A 20,104-nucleotide genomic window follows, 5' to 3' on the forward strand; every position below is an offset into this window, starting at 1 on the left:
CAGTTAGCACAGTGGCTGTAGTTTTGGCTGTAATTCCTAGGGCACACTTGAGTCCCATAATATAGTGTGACAGGCAGGAAACCTCGGTTCTCCATGAGTGACTCAGAGACAAATTTCTTCTCTCAGATGCTCAGTTTTTACATCTGTAGAGTGGGTCAGTTCATCAGGCTCTCTGGAGGTCCCAAATGCCATGATTCTGAGTTGTGCCTGGTCTTTATCATCCCTGATACTGCCGGGCACTCTCTTCCTGCCTTCGAGCCCACTTTCCAAGGAAAGAGGAAAGCCCCTTCTCCGTCTCTCCAACTCTGCTCCCTCAGCCGCGTTAAAGCTGATTTACTCGGTGACTCATCCCCTCTGAGGTCCCTGGTCCCTGTGCTTCCGGCTTTCAGTGGGTGCTAATGGGTCCATCGGAGACACTCATGGAGCCTACAGGAACTCAGTGTCAGTTCACTAATGGGTGCCCCATCTGCCCGCCCTGTAACCTAATGCCTTCACCCTACTAAAAGGCACTCGGGGATTTCCTGTTGGCTCCAATCTGCTGGTTTCTGACATCTTGAAAGTCAGAGGACAGAAAGGGACAGGAGGTGGATTGATAGAGGATGGGACAGAGTGGGAGACGACCTGAACCAGCAGTCAGGATATATCTGGGCTCCCATCCCAACTCTGCCTCTGACTCGCTGTGTGACCTTGCACAAATCCACTCCCCACTCTGGGGCTCGGTTTCCCCATTTGTAACACGAGGCAGGTTGGTCTATGAAGAACTTGCTGGAGCTGACATTCTGGAATTATCATATAGCATTGCTTTGGCACCTGAGAGCTGAATGTCTTTTCAGCGTCATTCAATTCCAAAACCTATTGAATACTTATTATGTGCCAGCCCATACCAGGCACTGAGGATCAAGGGTGAATGAGGTGCAGTTCCTGTCCTAGGAACTCTCAGGCACCATCTCATCCTGCTACTATTTTTCTTTTTCCTTTTTTTTTTTTTTTTTTTTGTTTTTTTGAGACAGGGTCTCACTTGGTCACCCAGGCTGGAGTGCAGTGGCTTGAACACAGCTCACTGCAGCCTCAACCTTCCGGGCTCAAGAAAAACTCCAACCTCAGCTTCCCAGGCAGCTGGGACTACAGGTGCACACCAGCACACTTGGCTGATTTTTATAGTTTTTGTAGAGATGTGGTTTCACCATATTACCCAGGCTGATCTTGAGCTCCTGAGCTCAAGCGATCCACTCACCTCAGCCTCGCTAAGTGCTGGAATTATGGGGGTGAGCCACTGTGCCCAGCCCTGCTACTGTTTTTCTATTCACAAAACAGAGGTGGAAAGAGAAGGAAGGCTTCCGCACTTCCTGAAGATCCCCTGTGTGCCTGGCTAAGGGCCCAGAGAAGATACAGATAGTATCAGATCTTTCAGTCCTTTCAGTTCTCTGACTATACCATTTTCTCTTGACTCCTGGCCCTTGTACAAGCCATTCCCTATGCCTGGCATTGTCTTACCTCTCAATTTATTTTTCAAGTCTCACCTTCATTCATTCATTCATGCATGTATTCATTCATTCAATTCACATGGAGAGAACACTTACCTTATGCCAGGCTGTGGGACTGGGATCTAGGAGTGAATGAGATACGCTCTGTCCCTGTTTTCTAGGAGCTTGCAGATTTTTGTTTTCTTATTTTTATTTTATTTTATTTTTTTTAAGATGGAGTCTTGCTCTGTCGCCCAGGCTGGAGTGCAGTGGTGGATCTCGTTCCACTGCAACTTCTGCCTCCTGGGTTCAAGCAATTTTCCTGCCTCAGCCTCCTGAGTAGCTGGGACTACAGGCGCACGCCATCATGCCTGGCTAATGATTTTTTTTTTTTTTTTTTTTTTTTTTTTGAGATGGAGTTTCACTCTTTTACCAAGGCTGGAATGCAGTGGCAAGGGCTTGGCTCACTGCAACCTCTGCCTCCCGGTGTTAAGTTCTCCTGCCTCAGCCTCCTGAGTAGCTGGGATTACAGGCGCCCACCACCATGCTCGTCTAATATTTGTATTTTTAGTAGAGATAGGGTTTCACCATGTTGGCCAGGCTAGTCTCAAACTCCTGACCTCGTGATCCTCTCGTCTCAACCTCCCAAAGTACTGGGATTACAGTTGTGAGCCACCACGCCCTGCCTCTAACTTGTGTATTTTTAGTAGAGACGGGGTTTCACTACGTTGGTCAGACTGGTCTCGAACTCCTGACCTCATATTCTGCCTGCCTCGGCCTCCGAAAGTGCTGGGATTACAGGCGTGAGCCACTGCACCCATCCCCTTCTCCTGCTGGACACGGGGGCTCACACCTGTAATCCCAGCACTTTGGGAGTCCGAGGCAGGCAGATCACCTCAGGTAAGGAGTTTGAGACCAGCCTGGCCAACATGGCCATCTCTACTAAAAATACAAAAATTAGCTGGGCGTGGTAGCATATACCTGTAATCCCAGCTACTTAGGAGGCTGAGGCAGGAGAATCACTTGAACCCAGGAGGTGGAGGTTGCAGTCAGCCTAGATCATGCATGGCACTCTAGCCTGGGCAATAGAGGGAGACTCTGTCTGAAAAAAATGTAAAAAAAAAAAAACCAAAAATTAAAAAAACAAAAACCAGACCGGACACAGTGGCTCACACCTGTAATCCCCGCACTTTGGGAGGCTGAGATGGGCAGATCATGAAGTCAGGAGTTTGAGACCAGCCTGGCCAACATGGTGAAACCCCATCTCCACTACAAATACAAAAATTAGCCGGGCATGGTGGCGTGCACCTGTATTCCCAGCTTACTCAGGAGGCTGAGTCAGGAGAATCGCTTGAACCCAGGAGGTGAAGGTTGCAGTGAGTCGAGATTGCACCACTGCACTCCAGTCTAGGCAACAAGAGTGAAACTCCGTCTCATAAATAAATAAATAAATAAATAAGAGGGTCTTGCTATGTTGCTCAGGCTAGACTTGAACTCCTGGGCTCATGAGAGTCTCCTGCCTCAGACCCCTGAGTAGCTGGGACTACAGGTGCACATCACTGAGCCATTTACAAATTTTTATGGGAGGAGACAATCAATTAAATAATATCATTTAAGACAAGGAGGTCGCTGAGCACAGTGGCTTACGCCTGTAATCCCAGCACTTTGGGAGGCCGAGGTGGGTGGATCACCTGAGGTCAGGAGTTCGAGACCAGCCTGACCAACATGGAGAAACCCCATCTCTACTAAAAATACAAAATTAGTCAGGCATGGTGACACATGCCTGTAATCCCAGCTACTTGGGAGGCTGAGGCAGGAGAATAGCTTGAGAATAGCTTGAACCCGGGAGGTGGAGGTTGCAGCGAGCCAAGATCGCACCATTGCACTCCAGTCTGGGCAAGAAGAAGAAGAAGAAAGGAAAGACTAGTGTGGCTGGATCAGGGGAAGCCAGAGAAGAGGCAAGAGCAGGAAGCCAGCACTCCCGTGTTCAGGTAGGTACTTCCCCTGGACACCGAGCCCCCTTTCCCTCCCTATCACAGCAGCTGTCACACTGGATTGTCATTGCCTGCTCATTTCTCTGACTCCCCAACTAAACCTCAGATTCTTGAGGACAGAGATCACCTCCCGGAAGTATTGTACCCTCTATTCTTAACTTACTGCATAAAGCAAAATCGCCATTATCCACAAAGGCTGCCAAACAGTCTCTCCAGGCTTCCCCGGCTCAGCACACGGCCTATACCAGCATTCATCAGGAGGCTCAAGTGAGATAACAGAAGGGACACCTTGATTGTGATCGCCCTCCTCCCAGGTACCCAGGAAAAGACCTGTCCCTATGCCTCTCAAACCCTCCTAAATCTGCCGCGGTCACCACTGGAGCCCAAGCCACTATGGTAGCTGCTCTCTCTCCTGTTTTCCCCGTCAGACTGCTCCCGTGCTTAAAATGTTGGCAATTAATTCTTTTTTTTTTTTCAGCTATGCAGACTGAAAAGCAAACAAAAACAAAAGCACAGTCACTTCCCAGTGTGCTTAAAATAAAACCTTTATGCCAGCCTGCAAGCCCTAGCTGATCTGGCTTGTCCGTGTCTCCAAGCTCATCTTCTATACACTCCCCTTCCTTTTGCTCCTCCACACTGGTCTCTCTTTTCTTTTTCTGATTCTTGCATATTCCAAGGTTTATTCCTGCCTCCAGGAACATGTGCTGTTCCCTCTAGCTAGAATGCTGCTTCCCCAGGTTTTCACCTGACAGCCCCTTCCTCCTCGAAACTCAGCTCCCAAGTCCCCTCCCTGCAGGGGCCTTCATGACTACTGCCCCTCCCCTTCACCCCTCCCCATTTAACAGCCTCTTAGCTCGCCCCAGGATGTCCTTGTTTTTTCATTCAGTTATGTGTCTGTCAGTCTTTCCTGTATCAAAGACGAAGTGCTTGAGATCAGAGACCTTACCAGTCTTGTTCGTGACTGTGTCCCCAGAACCTGGCCCAATGTAGGCCTTCAGCTATCAGTCGTTGAATGAATGAATTTGTTGATCTCTTTTCTATGCTAGGCTCTGTTCTAAGCAGTTTACATGTATTATCTGGCTGAAACTTGCAGTGGCAACCTTGAGAGAAGCTGCAGCTTAGGCAGGTGAAGAGACCTGCCCAAGGTCACGCAGCTAGGAAGGAATGGAGCCTGGATTCAAAGCAGCCTGCCTCCCAAGACCACATTCACAGTGACAATGGCGCGCTGATCCTCCACAAGCAAACCTTCATGTTGCATGCATGAATGAATGAATGAATGAATGGGCAAATTATAAACACCTGGACTGAGTGGCATGACTGAATGACAGACATTTCCAGCTTTAAGAAGTTCACTGTGTTCATCTACTTGGGCCTCTGTTTTGGAGTGGGGAAAGAAGAGAGCACTCATTCATTGAGGGACCACCATGCACCAGGTACTGAACCAGTGACCCTTGTGGCTACCTGCTCTGCCCAGAGTGCTGCCACCACCAACCCAGGCATGGGGGGGCTAAGGGGGCAACCCCAGGGAGCATCGCATCCTGGTAGCTGCGGGCTCTCCCCGGGGGTGGCTCTGCTGTCTTGTGAGAGCCTTGTCTCTGGCTGGCTGCCACTCGCCTGCCAGCCGAGCGTCTTAGCTCATCAATCACGCGGCTGCTCTCTGCCAGGCTGGATCACAGAGGAAGACAAGTCTGCTGAAGACGGAATGGGCTGCAGGCTCAGGAGGGAATCGAAGCCACTGAGGGGGAGGGAGGGGAGGTCCGGAAAGACAGGCAAGGTCTGGATCAATCCCCGCTCAGTTAAGGGTCGAATGGGGGAGGAAGGGAGGGCAGGGTTTCCATTGGAAGAGCAGTGAGAAAGGAGAGGTGGAGAAAATGGCTGGTGTGGGTGGCGGAGGTGGGGAGGTTCCCATTGCAAAGGAAATTCAGCCTCCCCTGGTGCCCTGCCAGCTCCCCGCACCCCAGGGAGCAGACTGACTCTGGGAAAGCGGGCAGGTTGTGGCGGCTGATTTATCTCAGGCCCAGCTGCCTTCCCGCACCTCTCGAGCTCCCTGTGACCTGGCTTCCCAGTAACCCCTATTCCCCAAATACCTCTGGAGGGGCATGGTGAGGGGAGGCTGGGTACCTCCATCTTCCCCACTGCCCTCTCCTTTCTCCCATGTCCACCTCTTGGGAGTAGAATGTATGTTGTCTCCCCAGAGACTCTGCTGAAAGTCAAGATGTCTGAGCCGAAGACTCCTTAGAGATCTGCTAGTCCAGAGAGACAAATCGGCAGCCCTTTGCTTTTGTTTTGCTTCTCAGTCTGCACAGTTAAAAAAAGAAAAAAAGAAAAAAAAAAAAGAATTAGTTGCCAACATTTAAACAGAAATAGATAGATTGCACATAACAATCTGATTTCTGGTTTCTCTTAAAAATTCCAAAGATCTGGACAGGGACAGTGGCTCTTGCTTGTAATCCCAGCACTTTGAGAGGTTGAAGCAGGTGAACTTCTTAAACCCAGTAGTTTGACATTAGCCTGGGCAACATAGCGAGACCCCGTCTCTACAAAAAATGGAAACACTTTAGCTAGGTGTGGTGGTGCGTGTCTGTAGTCCCAGCTAGTCAGGAAGCTAAGGTGGGAAGATCGCTTGAGCCCAGGAGATTGAGGCTGCAGTGAGCCAAGATCACGCCACTGTACTCTAGCCTGGGTGACAGAATGAGACTCTGTCTCAAAAAAAAAAAAAAAGAAAAGAAAAAAATTCAAAATCTGGCAACTCTGGGCTGGCCTTTCCCTGAGCTAAGTTGAAACTGCTCCAGACAGAGCCAACTGTGCCCACTTCACCCTTTTGTGTTACCGACCAGGCCCCTGTGGCTTTGAGTTTTCTACCGCTCATGTATTCCCAAGTGCTCACTGAGGAAACTCAGGTTTACAGTGGGCAAGGACTTGAGTGAGGACTCATGAATGGCAGCCCTGGAGCGGTTTCCACTTTTTGTAGAGACGGGGTCTCGCTATGTTGCCCAGGCTAGTGTAGAGACGGGGTTTCACCATCTTGGCCAGGCTGGTCTTGAACTCCTGACCTCGTGATCCACCTGCCTCAGCCTCCCAAAGTGCCGGGATTACAGGCGTGAGCCACCGCGCCTGGCCTGGGATTTAACTTTCAAGATGCACACTCACATGGCTGGCATATGATATTAGCCATGAGTGGGGAGCTGAGATGGGAATGTGAACTGCAGTGTCTCTGTGGGCCGCTGCATCTGGCTTGGGCTTCTCCCGGCATGGTGGTGAGGAGCAGAGAGAGAGCGTGCCAAGAGCAAGCAATCCAAGAGAACGCAAAGTAATTGCATGACCCTTTCATGACCTAGCATTAAAAGCTGTGAAATGGGCTGGGCGCGGTGGCTCACGCCTGTAATCCCAGCACTTTGGGAGGCCAAGGCAGGTGGACCACGAGGTCAGGAGTTCGAGACCAGCCTTGCCAAGATGGTGAAACTCCATCTCTACTAAAAATACAAAAATCAGCCAGGCACAGTGGCAGGTGCCTGTAATACCATCTACTCAGGAGGCTGAGGCAGGAGAATCGCTTGAACCTGGAAGGCGGAGGTTGCAGTGAGCCGAGATTGCACCACTGCACTCTAGCCTGGGCAACAGAGCAAGACTCCGTCTCAAAAAAAAAAAAAAAAGTCATAAAGTGTCACCCCAGCCATTCCTGATTGGCCTATACCAATTGCAAATTCACTCAGATTCAATGGGCAAAGACATAGACCTCACCTCTCAAAGAAGTCTGGGACCATGCAGGCTGGGGGCAGTGGCTCACACCTGTAATCCCAGCATTCTGGGAGGCCGAGGCGGGCAGATCACGAGGTCAGGAAATCGAGACCATCCTGGCAACACAGTGAAACCCCGTCTCTACTAAAAAAATACAAAAAAAAAATTATCTGGGCATGGTGGCGGGCACCTGTAGTCCCAGCTACTCAGGAGGGTGAGGCAGGAGAATGGCATGAACCCGAGAGGTGGAGCTTGCAGTGAGCCGAGATCGCGCCACTGCACTCCAGCACCCAGCCTGGGCGACAGAGCGAGACTCTGTCTCAAAAAACAAAAAGAAAAAATGAAATGTAGGACCATGTTTTAAACCCATCACAACGGCCGGGCACCGTGGCTTACGCCTGTAATCCCAACACTTTGGGAGGCCAAGGTGGGCGGATCACCTGAGGTCAGGAGTTCAAGACCAACCTGGCAAACATGGTGAAACCCCATCTCTACTAAAAATACAAAAATTAGCTGGGCGTGGTGGCAGGTGCCTGTAATCCCAGCTATTTGGGAGGCTGAGGTAGAAGAATCGCTTGAAGCCAGGGGGCAGAGATTGCAACAAGCCAAAATTATGCCATTGCAATTCAGCCTGGACAATAAGAGCAAGGCTCCATCTGGAGAAAAAAAAAAAAATCTACCACAACATATATGAAAACTGAGAACATAAGTTTGCCTTTCACCTTGTCCCCTCAGGGCTGACTTACTCCCTGTTGCAACAATCATTACTAATCAATTTCTTGTGTGTCTTCCCAGGAGTCCACATGTACATAGGTGTGAGAATTATACATATACATCTACTCATAGGTGTGTAATTATACATATACCCGAGTGACGGTATCTCTACCGTCTACTCTAGTTGTCCAAACACTATTCCAACGCAGAAAATTAAATGGATTCAGACCACCTCTTGGATGAACTATTTCCTATCTAATTCTTGCTGTTTGCTATCTGAAATGAAATGTAGGAGTCAAAGATTCCAGTAATGTAGCATTCCTTGCTTTCTGAACCCTAGATATCTGAATTCAGAAACCAAATAGGTTTAGATAGCAAAAGATGACTTCATAAATACACACAAACACCTCTTTTTAGCACCCCCCACAAATGTGAGTATGCCAGACACACTGTTCTTACCTTGCATTTTTCACTAACAACTTGTCTCATATATCAGCCTGTTTCAGCACATCTACATGGACCTCATTTCTAGTAAGAGCACAGAGCATTCCATTGTTCAAGTGCATCATAATTTGTTTAATTAAATCACCTCCTATTGGCCACTTGGTCTTTTTTTGTCCCAGTCTTCTGCTAATCATAATCCATGCTGCAGCAAATAACCTTCTCCCGAAGTCTTTATGTGCTTTTGCAAGATTATCTGTGTGATAAATCCCTAGAGACAGAATACTGCGTCAAAGGGAAGCATTCCCATGACCAGCTATGCTCTGTCTTGCCACAGCAGGCTCAGACCCCACATCTCTTGTGCTCTGGCCAGGATCTTTTACCCTTGCTCATACTGTCACCTGTGGGTTCCTGCCTGCTTCCGGAACAGCAGGTAACAGCTGCTTCCCAGCTACTCACTAAGGTCATACAGAGGTCTGCATGTGTGAGCGGAATGAGGAGACCCTGCAAGGCTTTTGCAAAAGAACATCATGTGGAGCTAGGATCTCACCTTACTTAAGTGCCTCCTGATTTTCAACAACTGCTACATCTGCTTCTCTCAGACCCCAAAGCAGTTGCTGGGGTCCTTCAGGCTGCTCCTATTCCCTTTAAAGAGAAGGGCTGGCTGGGCGCAGTGGCTCACGCCTGTAATCTCAGCACTTTGGGAGGCTGAGGCGGGCAGATCATAAGGTCATAAGTTTGAGAACAGCCTGGCCAATATGGTGAAACCCTGTCTCTACTAAAAATACAAAAATTAGCTGGGTGTAGTGGTGGGTGCCTGTAGTCCCGGCTACTCAGGAGGCTGAGGCAGGAGAATCACTTGAACCCAGGAGGCAGAGGTTGCAGTGAGCCAAGATTGCACCACAGAAATCCAGCCTAGGTGACAGACCAAGACTTTGTCTCAAAAAAAAAAAACCAAAAAACAAAAAACGGGGAGGGCCGGGTTAGGTAGCTCACTCCTGTAATCCCAGGACTTTGGGAGGCTGAGGCGAGCGGATCACTTGAAGTCAGGAGTTCAAGACTAGCCTGCAACATAATGAAACCCTATCTCTACTTTAAAAAATACAAAAATTAGCCGGGTGTGGTGGCATGCACCTGTAGTCCCAGCTATTCAGGAGGCTGAGGCAGGAGAATTGCTTGAACTTGGGAGGCGGAGGTTGCAGTGAGCCAAGACCGCGCCATTGCACTCCAGCCTGGGCGACAAAGCGAGACTTCATCTCAAAAGAGAAGGAGAGAGCTTGCTTTTTGTGGTAGGTCTGCACCCAGCAATGTAGAGCTGTCTGTAGAGGCTTCTAGATATGAAAAGGTAAAGGGGAGGAGGCACCATCAGGGCCCCCAGTAGTTGCCTCTTGCCTTGCTTTTCAGATATCACAGGATGTACCATAACTGCTGGGTTCTACTTCAGGGCACACTAACCTCAATTCCTTCATCTTTTTTTTTTTTTTTTTTTTTTGAGACGGAGTTTTGCTCTTGTTGCCAGGCTGGAGTGCAATGGTGTGATCTCGGCTCACTGCAATCTCTGCCTCCTAGGTTCAAGCGATTCTCCTGCCTCAGCCTCCCTAGTAGCTGGAATTACAGGCGTCCACCATCACACCTGGCTAATTTTTCTATTTTTGGTGGAGACGGGGTTTCACCATGTGGGCCAGGCTGGTCTCGAACTCCTGACCTCAGGTGATCTGCCCGCCTGGGCCTCCCAAAGTGCTGAGATTACAGGTGTGAGTCACCATGCCCCGCCACATTTCCTTTATCTTTTAAGTGGGAAGAATAATAATACCTTCCACCAAGGCTTGTTGTGAAGGTTAATTAGACTAATAGTTTGCAAAGTGCTTAGACCAATGCCTGGAACATATTAATCACAATATTAATACTAGGTTTCTCTTTTTTTCCTCATTTAATCCCCACAACTTTCCTTGGAGAAACAGGGACCATTATTGTTTTGGTTTTATAGACGGAAAAACAGAAGCCTGGAGAGATAAAGTGACCTTTTATGGGTCACACAGTTCTAGCGACGGAATTTAAACTAGGTCAGTCTGACTCCAGCTTATTCCCGCTCTACCATGCAGTTGATTCCAATCACATTCAGTGGACAGGCTGGGGACGTTGGTGGTGTGGCCGAAGCTCCCATGCTGTCTGGCGGGCACTGGGTAGTATGGCTTGCCTGTCACTGTATCCCTGACCCCCACCCCATTTTTGCCAATAGGAAGCCCACACAGCCAGCAGACCAAAAGGAAAAGAAGCGAAACTGTGTTCTGGGAGTAAAAACGGTGGTGATGAAGGGGGAATAAGATCATTTCCACCCTCCTCATTGTTGTGGCAATTCGTTGAGCCCTTCGTATGTGGCAGATACTGTGCTCAGGGCTTTGCACGCCAAATGATTTAAGATTGTTATGACAAGTAAAGGAACCCCAACTAAATAAGGAAAACCCAACTAATGAATTGGCTCATGGAATTGGGAAGTCCGGAAATGAATTTGGCTTCAAGCAATGCATGATGATGTCCACATCATCTTCCTCAGCTTGGCTCTATTTCCTTCTAAGAAGTGACTTCATCCACAGATAGACAGTCTGTCTCCGGATTTATATTCTCCCAGCTCAGTAACCCCAGGAAGAAGTGGTCCTTTCCCAAGGCAGGCTCTGCTTGGCTTTCTTGAGGCTTGAGCCCACCTCAGGGACCAGTCACTGTTGCCAAAAAGGGGATCTTATGATTGGCTGGACATGGTCTGTGCCCCCACCCTGTGCCCAGGAAAAGGCCAAGGCTCTGACTGAAAGTCTCAACAGAGCACATGGAATGAATGGCATGGATTCCCAAAGAAAGGAATGCTCCACAGACAAAAGAGTCCATCAGTGAATTCATGACTGTTTCACTATATATGCATTACTCCATGTAATCTGTACTATAATCTTCATTCTGCAGAGGAGGAGACAGATACAGAGAGACTGTGTCAGAAGGTCACACTCAGCTGGGCGCAGTGGCTCACACCTATAATCCCAGCACTTTGGGAGGCTGAGGCAGGCCAATCACTTGAGGTCAGGAGTTCAAGACTAACCTGACCAAAATGGCAAAACCCCGTCTCTATTAAAAATACAAAAAGTAGCCAGGCATGGTGGCAGGCACCTATATTCCCAGGTACTTGGGAGGCTGAGGCAGGAGAATCACTTGAACCCAGGAGGCGGAGGTTGCGGTGAGCCGAGACTGTGCCACTGCACTCCAGCCTGGGTAAGAGAGTGAGACCCTGTTTCAGAAAATAAATAAAATTAAAAAAAATTTTTTTTTAATTAAAAAAAAAAAAAGGTTGGCCGGGCGAGGCGACTTATGCCTATAATCCCAGCACTTTAGAAGGCCGAGGCGGGAGGATCACAAGGTCAGGAGATTGAGACCATCCTGGCTAACACAGTGAAACCCCATCTCTGCTAAAAATACAAAAATTAGCCAGGCGTGGTGGTGGACACCTGTAGTTCCAGCTACCCAGGAGGCTGAGGCAGGAGAATGGTGTGAACCTGGGAGGTGGAGCTGGTAGTGAGCCAAGATCATGCCATTGCACTCTAGCCTGGGTGACAGAGCGAGACTCCGTCTCAAAAAAAAGGTCACACTCATGCCAGGCACAGTGACTCATGCCTGTAATCCCAGTACTTTGGAAGGCCAGATTGCTTGAGGCCAGAAGTTCAAGACCAACCTGGGCAACCTTGTCTCTACAAAATAAAGAAATTAACTGGGCATGGTGGTGCACACCTATAGTCACAGCTACACGGGAGGCTGAGGCAGGAGGATTGCTTGAGCCCAGAAGTTCGAGGCTGCAGTGAGTTATGCTCATACCATTGCACTCCAGCCTTGGCAACAGAGTGAGACTGTGTCCTCAACCTAATCCCCCAAAAAAAGCCAAAGGGGAAAAAAAATTAAAAGGTCACACTTTCAATAATGGCCCAGCAAGGAGTGGAACCTGGGTTTGTCTGACTCCACAGAGCACCCACTTTTACCCATGGTCATTTCCTGTCCTCACAGGCCCTGCAGAGCTGAAGGACATGCATGGGAAAGAGGGGAATCTAGGAGGAACTGGGGAGTGGGAGAGAAGAATGAAGATCTTTGCAAAGTATCGCTGGGTCCTGCCTTTAGTGGCCTACAGTAATTTCCAATAGGGAAAGGTCCAAGTGCCCACTGTGGGCATGGACCTCTGGTCGTCCTCACCACTCATTATACGCTAATTTTTGTTTTTTATTTTTTATTTTTATTTTTTTTTTTGAGACAAAGTTTCACTCTTGTTGCCCAGGCTGGAGTGCAATGGTGCGATCTCGGCTCACCGCAACCTCCACCTCCCAGGTTCAAGTGATTCTCCTGCCTCAGCCTCCCTAGTAGCTGGGATTACAGGCATGTGCCACCACGCCCAGCTAATTTTGTATTTTTAGTAGAGATGGGGTTTCTCCACGTTGGTCAGGCTGGTCTCAAACTCCCAACCTCAGGTAATCTGCCCGCCTCAGCCTCCCAAAGTGCTGGGATTATAGGCGTGAGCCACCACGCCCGGCCCCATTATATGCTAATTATAATGCAGTAGCATGCTAAAAGACACTCCCACCAGTGCCATGACAGTTTACAAATGCCATGGCAACATCAGGACGTTACCCTATATGGTCTAAAAGAGGGGGAAACCCTCAGCTCCGGAAATTGCCCACCCCTTTCCCGAAAAACTCATGAATAATCCACCCTGTTTAGCATATAATCAAGTAATAACTATAAGTATCCTTAGCCCAGCAGCCCAAGCTGCTGCTCTGCCTATGCAGTAGCCATTCTTTTATTCCTTTATTTCCTTAATAAACTTGCTTTCACTTTATGGACTCTCCCCAAACTCCTTCTTTTTTTTTTTTTGAGACGGAGTCTCACTCTGTCGCCCAGGCTGGAGTGCACTGGCCGGATCTCAGCTCACTGCAAGCTCCGCCTCCCGGGTTCACGCCATTCTCCTGCCTCAGCCTCCCGAGTAGCTGGGACTACAGGCGCCCGCCACCTCGCCCGGCTAGTTTTTTGTATTTTTTAGTAGAGACGGGGTTTCACCGTGTTAGCCAGGATGGTCTCGATCTTCTAACCTCATGATCCACCCACCTCGGCCTCCCAAAGTGCTGGGATTACAGGCTTGAGCCACCGGCCTCCCCAAACTCCTTCTTGCGTGAGACCCAAGAACCCTCTCTTGAGGTCTGGATAGGGATCCCCTTTTCCGATAACACTGGGGGTGCTGACAGGGCAGAAATGCAGCCAGGATCCTTGAGATTTCATTGGCAAATCCCTCCGATTTCAAGCAATCGGGGTAGGTTTTAAGGGGGACCCTGGCTTCTTTCTGCCTTGAACAAAAGGAAGTAGAATTTAGTTCTTAGGTAAATCATAGACTTGTGTAGAATGTTGGAGTCATGGAAGCTTAGATGAGCAGGTGGAGACGGGGCAGGGAAAAGTTTTCCTCTACCTTGTTAGGATAATGACTGGGGGCCTGCAAATTAAACTGACAAAAGACAGATTAGCATGAGAAGGGACAGATTTAATCATTTAATCATATCCCTACAGGAATTCACAAAAAAATGTGATTCAGGAAGGAATTAGAATTGGGAGTTTATATACCATCTTAATAGAGGAAGGAAAAGGGAGAAGGGCGCTTACAGGAACACATGACTTTTAGGAAAGATAGATGGGTAGGGCCGGGCGCGGTGGCTCAAGCCTGTAATCCCAGCACTTTGGGAGGCCGAGGCGGGTGGATCACGAGGTCAGGAGATCGAGACTATCCTGGCTAACATGGTGAAACCCCGTCTCTACTAAAAATACAAAAAACTAGCCGGGTGTGGTGGCGGGCGCCTGTAGTCTCAGCTACTTGGGAGGCTGAGGCGGGAGAATGGCGTGAACCCGGGAGGCGGAGCTTGCAGTGAGCCGAGATCACGCCATTGCACTCCAGCCTGGGAGACACAGCGAGACTCCGTCTCAAAAAAAAAAAAAAAAGATAGATGGGTAGGAGAATAGATGGGAGATATGATAATGTTGTGACAGTCTGTTTAGGTGTGGTGACTTCTAGCCTTCAGAGGTAAGAGTCAATCTTCCCTGATTGCTCTGGGAGGGGATTTATAATTGAGTTCTTCTGGGAGGCTCTACTTTTAGGCAGATAAAATATTTCAGGAACTCAAATGCCTTCTGCTCATAATACTTTTTATGCTATGGCGGCATATTCTGGACCTCTTCACTGAGAAGTCCAGGGATTAGATACTAACTATGTCATTTAAAGCTGTATCTAGGGGCTTAAACCGTTTAATCAAGTCTCAGTTATTTTTCTGTCTCTTACATATGTCAATTAATCAATCTGTTGTCTTCTCCCTCCCTCTCCATGCTGTCTTTCTCTGCGATGGCTTCATTCTCAGGCAAGCTCCTCCCATGTCAGGACCAGATGGCCCCCAGTACCTCCAGATATGCATCAAGCCAATTGCTGGCGATTTTACTTTTCCCATGAGTTCCAGCAAAATCCCTTGGATTGGGTCTCACTGGATCCAGCAGAAGAAGAAATCTGCTGATTGGCCAGGCCTGGCACACATGCCCACCCTCAAGCTGGGAGGGTGGAAAGGCAAAGTCAGCCTCACCCAAACCGCATGGACTGAGTGGAGGCGGGGTGGTTTCCTGGAGGATAACTAGGGTGCTGCTAACAGAAGGAGCCGAGTGGATGCTGGGCAAGGGAAAACCACAGATGTCCTCTGTACAGAGCGACTCTACAGTGTAAGAAAAGCTGAATCACAAAGTCGTGGGATCACAGAGTCTCAGGAGACCCCTTCAAAGTGGGCTCCTCCAGTTCTTTCTGTGGCAGCTGTTTGCCCGGTGCCTCAGGGAGCCCCATGCTGTCCCTGACTGATGCCTGAGTGCTGGGCAGCCTGGGGAATCGGGGCGAGGGTCCCCCTGGCATTTCCCCCTCCTTCCTCACTGCTCTTCTGCTGGAAGATTCTGGGTCACAGCTGCCCACCAGGCGCCTTGTTTATGCTCCTTCCCAGCGAGCTCTGGGCTCTGGCCATCTGCCAGTCTGGCCGCCAGCCACACTGACCACAGACTACATTCTCTCTCCCTGACACACAGGCCCAGTCGGAAGGACATCCGGGGTTCCTCCAGGGATAGCAGCAGGCCAGGGCACAGGGAGCGGTCCACTTGGAGGCTGAGGCCTCAGGCCTCTTCTGGACTAGGATGGTGGTCTCCCCTCTCATCTTCCACCAGAACCACAGTCATGCCTCTCCAGCCACACACTGCAGCATGCTGTTCAGATCTGCTCAGACACTCCTAAGGCTTGGGCCACTTTGTTTCTCCCAAGTGAGAGCCCGCAGCAAGAGGAAAAGAAGGGTTAACCTAAACAGCCTTACCGAGTAGAAAGGCCAGACCTTCTTCCTCTCCCCGCAAACAGGGTCTCAGAGATTCCCCAGTGACTCCTGCTCTCCCTTCTTCTTTTCCTCCTTCCCTGTTCACTGCTCCCTCCACAGAACATTCCAGCAGAAAGACAGCTTTAAAAACACCTAATCTGGGGTAGCTCAGTGCCTCACACCTGTAATGCCAGCCTTTTGGGAGGCTGAGGTGGGCGGATTGCTTGATCCCACAAGTTCAAGATCTGCCTGGGCAACATAGGAAGACCTTGCCTCTACAGATAATTTTTTAAAAAATTAGCCAGGCCAGGTGGCACACACCTATGGTCCCAGCTACTCAAGAAGCTGAGGCAGGAGGATCACCTGAGCCTGGGAGGTTGAGGCTACAGTAAGTCATTATCACACCAGTGCACTCCAGCCTGAGAGACAGAGGAGACCCTGTCTCAAAAGAAAAAAAAAAAAAAGCCAGGGTGCAGTGGCTCACACCTGTAATCCCAGCACTTTGGGAAGCAGAGGTGGGTAGATCACGATGTCAGGAGTTCAAGACCAGCCTGGCCAAGATGGTGAAACCCCGTCTACTAAAATGCAAAAAATTAGCCAGGCGTGGTGGCACACGCCTGTAATTCTAGCTATTCAGGAGGCTGAGGCAGGAGAATAGCTTGAACTTGGGAGGTAGAGGCTGCAGTGAGCCAAGCGTGCCACTGCACTCCAGCCTGGGTGACAAGAACCAGACTCCGTCTCAAAAAAAAAAAAAAAAAAGAAAACAAACAAACAAAAAACTTGCTTTCACTTTATGGGCTCTCCCCAAATTCTTTCCTGCGTGAAGTTCAAGAAACTTCTCTGGTGGTCTGGATCAGGAGGACCCCTTTCTGGTAACAAAACCAAAAAGTACACGCATAACTAACTTCAGTTAAAGACAAATGTCAAGAAGGCAATAACACCAGGTCGAACGAGAGAGTGAAGAGATGGGGCTGTCATGGGCAGGATTCTCTGAGGGGGTGCTGGCTGAGTTTCCCTCCTGCCAGCTGCCAGCGAACTTAAAACCCCACCATGGCCTTCATTCCTCAGAAGATCCCCAAGAGGAAGCTGTTTCATCCTTGTTTCACTGTGAGGGAATGAGGCTTCCGGAGGTTAAATAACTTAACGCAGGCACAGAGCTTGGAAGTGGCCTGCAGGGATTCGAACCACCACACCCCTTGCACTCCAGTCTGTTTACTTCTCTGACATTGTGTTGGCGCCATTGTGAAATGAGTGGGTTGGCCTAAGACTCCTAAAGGTCCTTCCTCTAAAATCATATGTATAGAGAGTGTACAAAGGAGATCTGCCGGCAACTGACGCCTCAGAAAGCAGGTGTTCGGGCTATTTTCTCTTCCCGCAAAGAATAAAATACTAATTATGAGACGAAAACTGAGCGGGCCAGGCTTACTGATTTTCTACCGCTCATCAGTGGTTTCAGAGAAAGCATATCAGTGGTTTAGCAGCTGCAGGAACAGGTCAGTAGTTAAGATACCAAATGCAAATACCTCAGGCTCAGAAATTCCTGCCCTGTTGAAACAAAGGACAGGACCTCAGGCGGTTTGCACGGAGGGCTCCTGCAGGTGGACGGTCCCAGCCAGGAGCTTAGCGTGTAAGGGAGCCTACTTCTAGATGTCTATGGTCAGTGGATTCACACTCACTCACATGAGCAGCCTCCTCTAACTCTGCAGCCAAATCTGAGTCCCATGTGGCCTTGGCTGTGAAGCTGCACCCCCGACGGAGACCACAGACTGCGTTTGCCAACTTGTTTGTTTCTGCCCTCCTAGCTCTTGGATTCTCCCTTTATTGGACTACGTCTAGGGAAAAAGTGGTCATAATAAATATTTGGCTCCTGTGCTAACTGACCTTATAAGATGATGCCATTTAATATTTTTTAAATGTAGTAAAGTAAAATATATGTAACATAAAATTTACTTTTTTTTTTTTTTTTGAGACGGAGCCTAGCTCTGTCACCAGGATGGAGTGCAGTGGGACGATCTCGGCTTCAATGCAACCTCCACTTCTTGAGTTCAAGCAATTCTCCTGCCTCAGCCTCCTGAGTAGCTGGGACTACAGGCGTCCACCACCACGCCCGGCTAATTCTTTTTGTATTTTTAGTAGAGATGGTGTTTCACCGTGTTAATCAGGATGGTCTCGATCTCCTGACCTTGAGATCCGCCGGCCTCAACCTCCCAAAGTGCTGGGATTACAGGTGTGAGCCACCGTGCCTGGCCTTTTTTTTTTTTTTTTTTTGAGACAGAGTCTTGTTCTGTCACCCAGGCTGGAGTGCAGTGGCACGATCTCAGCTCACTGCAAGCTCCGCCTCCCGGGTTCACGCCATTCTCCTGCCTCAGCCTCCCGAGTAGCTGGGACTACAGGGGCCCACCACCACACCCAGCTAATTTTTTGTATTTTTAATAGAGACGGGGTTTCACCATGTTAGCCAGGATGGTCTTGATCTCCTGACCTCGTGATCCGCACACCTCAGCCTCCTAAAGTGCTGGGATTACAGGTGTGAGCCACCGGGCCCAGCTTTTTTTTTTTTTTTTTTTTTTGAGACGGAGTTTCCCAAGCTGGAGTGCAATGGCATGATCTTGGCTGACTGCAAACTCCACCTCTCGGGTTCAAGCCATTCTCCTGCCTCAGCCTCCTCAGTAGCTGGGATTACAGGTGTGTGCCACCATGCCCGGCTAATTTTGTATTTTTAGTAGAGACAGGGTTTCTCCACGTTGGTTAGGCTGGTCTCAAACTCCCGACCTCAGGTGATCTGCGTGCCTCGGTCTCCCAAAGTGCTGGGTTTACAGGCATGAGCCACGACGCCCGGCCTCAGAGGGGTCTTTTTAAAGTACAAATCCAGAGGCTGGGAGCAGTGGCTCATGCCTGTAAACCCAGCACTTTGGGAGGCTGAGGCACGCAGATCACCTGAGGTCGGGAGTTTGAGACCAGCCTAACCAACATGGAGAAACCCTGTCTCTACTAAAAATACAAAAAGTAACTGAGTGTGGTGGCAGGTGCCTGTAATCCCAGCTACACAGGAGGCAGAGGCAGGAGAATGGCTTGAACCCAGGAGGCAGAAGTTGCAGTGAGCGGAGATCATGCCACTGCATTCCAGCCTAGGCAGCAGAGTGAGTGAGACTCCATCTTGAAAAATAAATAAATAAATGAAAAATAAAGTACAAATTCAGCCCCTGGACTGATTAAAACTCTTCAGTGTCTTCCTGAGAGCCTCAAGAAAAAGTCTAGGCTGGCTTACAAGTTCCTGTGTGTCCCTGCTCATGTTTCCGTCTTCATGACAGTCAGACAGAAGACTCCCAATGCAGCCTTCGTCCAGGGTTTCTCCACCCTGACACTATTGACATTTTGGAAGAAGTCATTCTTTGTTTCTTTTTTGTTCTTTTTTCTTTTTTTTTCTTGAGCTGGAGTCTTGCTCTGTCTCCCAGGCTACAGTACAGTGGCGCAATCTTGGCTCACTGCAACCACCACCTCCCAGGTTGAATTGATTCTCCTGCCTCAGCCTCCCGAGTAGCTAGGATTACAGGCATGTGCCACGACGCCTGGCTAATTTTTGTATTTTTAGTAGAGATGGTGTTTCGCCATGTTGGCCAGGTTGGTCTCGCACTCCTGACCTCAGGTGATCCGTCTGCCTCGGCCTCCCAAAGTGTTGGGATTACAGGCGTGAGCCACTGTGCCAGGCCAAAATTATTCTTTGTTGGTGGTGCTGTCCTGTGCATCTCAGGATGTTCTTTGGCCTCTACCCACTAGATGCCAGTATCACCTCTCCCCAGCCTCAACCCCAGTCATGACAACCGAAAGTAACCAGCCACTACCAAGTGTCCCCTGGAGTACAAAATCAGCCTGTACCTGCTCACTCTGTCCTTGGTGGCTACAGGAGTATTTACTTACCTGGCAAAATCTCACACTCTTCAGGTTTCTCTCCTAAATGGCCCCAACATGCTGTACCTTGTGTTTCCCCTACTAGACTGTGAACATCCTGAGGACAAGGACCGTGTCTAATTCATCTTGGTGTCCTCAGCAGCATGAGTCAGAAGCCACTTGTCAGAGTTTCTCTGCTTTGTGGGAGGAGAGGGTGGTATAAACAGGTGGAAGACAAGTCTCTTGGTGTACACATTTGCTGGCTGTGTCTGTTTACATTCCATTTATGCAGTTCCTACTATGTGCTAGCAAAAGGTACATTACAAGTAGCATCTCAATTTAATTTTTGAAGCCTTATGTGTTAGGGATTCTGATCCCATTTTACAGAGAAGACAAAACCAAGGCACAAAGACAAATGACTCGGCCAGGCGTGGGGGCTCACGCCTATAATCCTAGCACTTTGGGAGGCCAA

Source organism: Macaca nemestrina, chromosome 6 (genome assembly GCF_043159975.1).
Source record: "Macaca nemestrina isolate mMacNem1 chromosome 6, mMacNem.hap1, whole genome shotgun sequence".
In the NCBI taxonomy this organism is placed as follows: domain Eukaryota; kingdom Metazoa; phylum Chordata; class Mammalia; order Primates; family Cercopithecidae; genus Macaca; species Macaca nemestrina.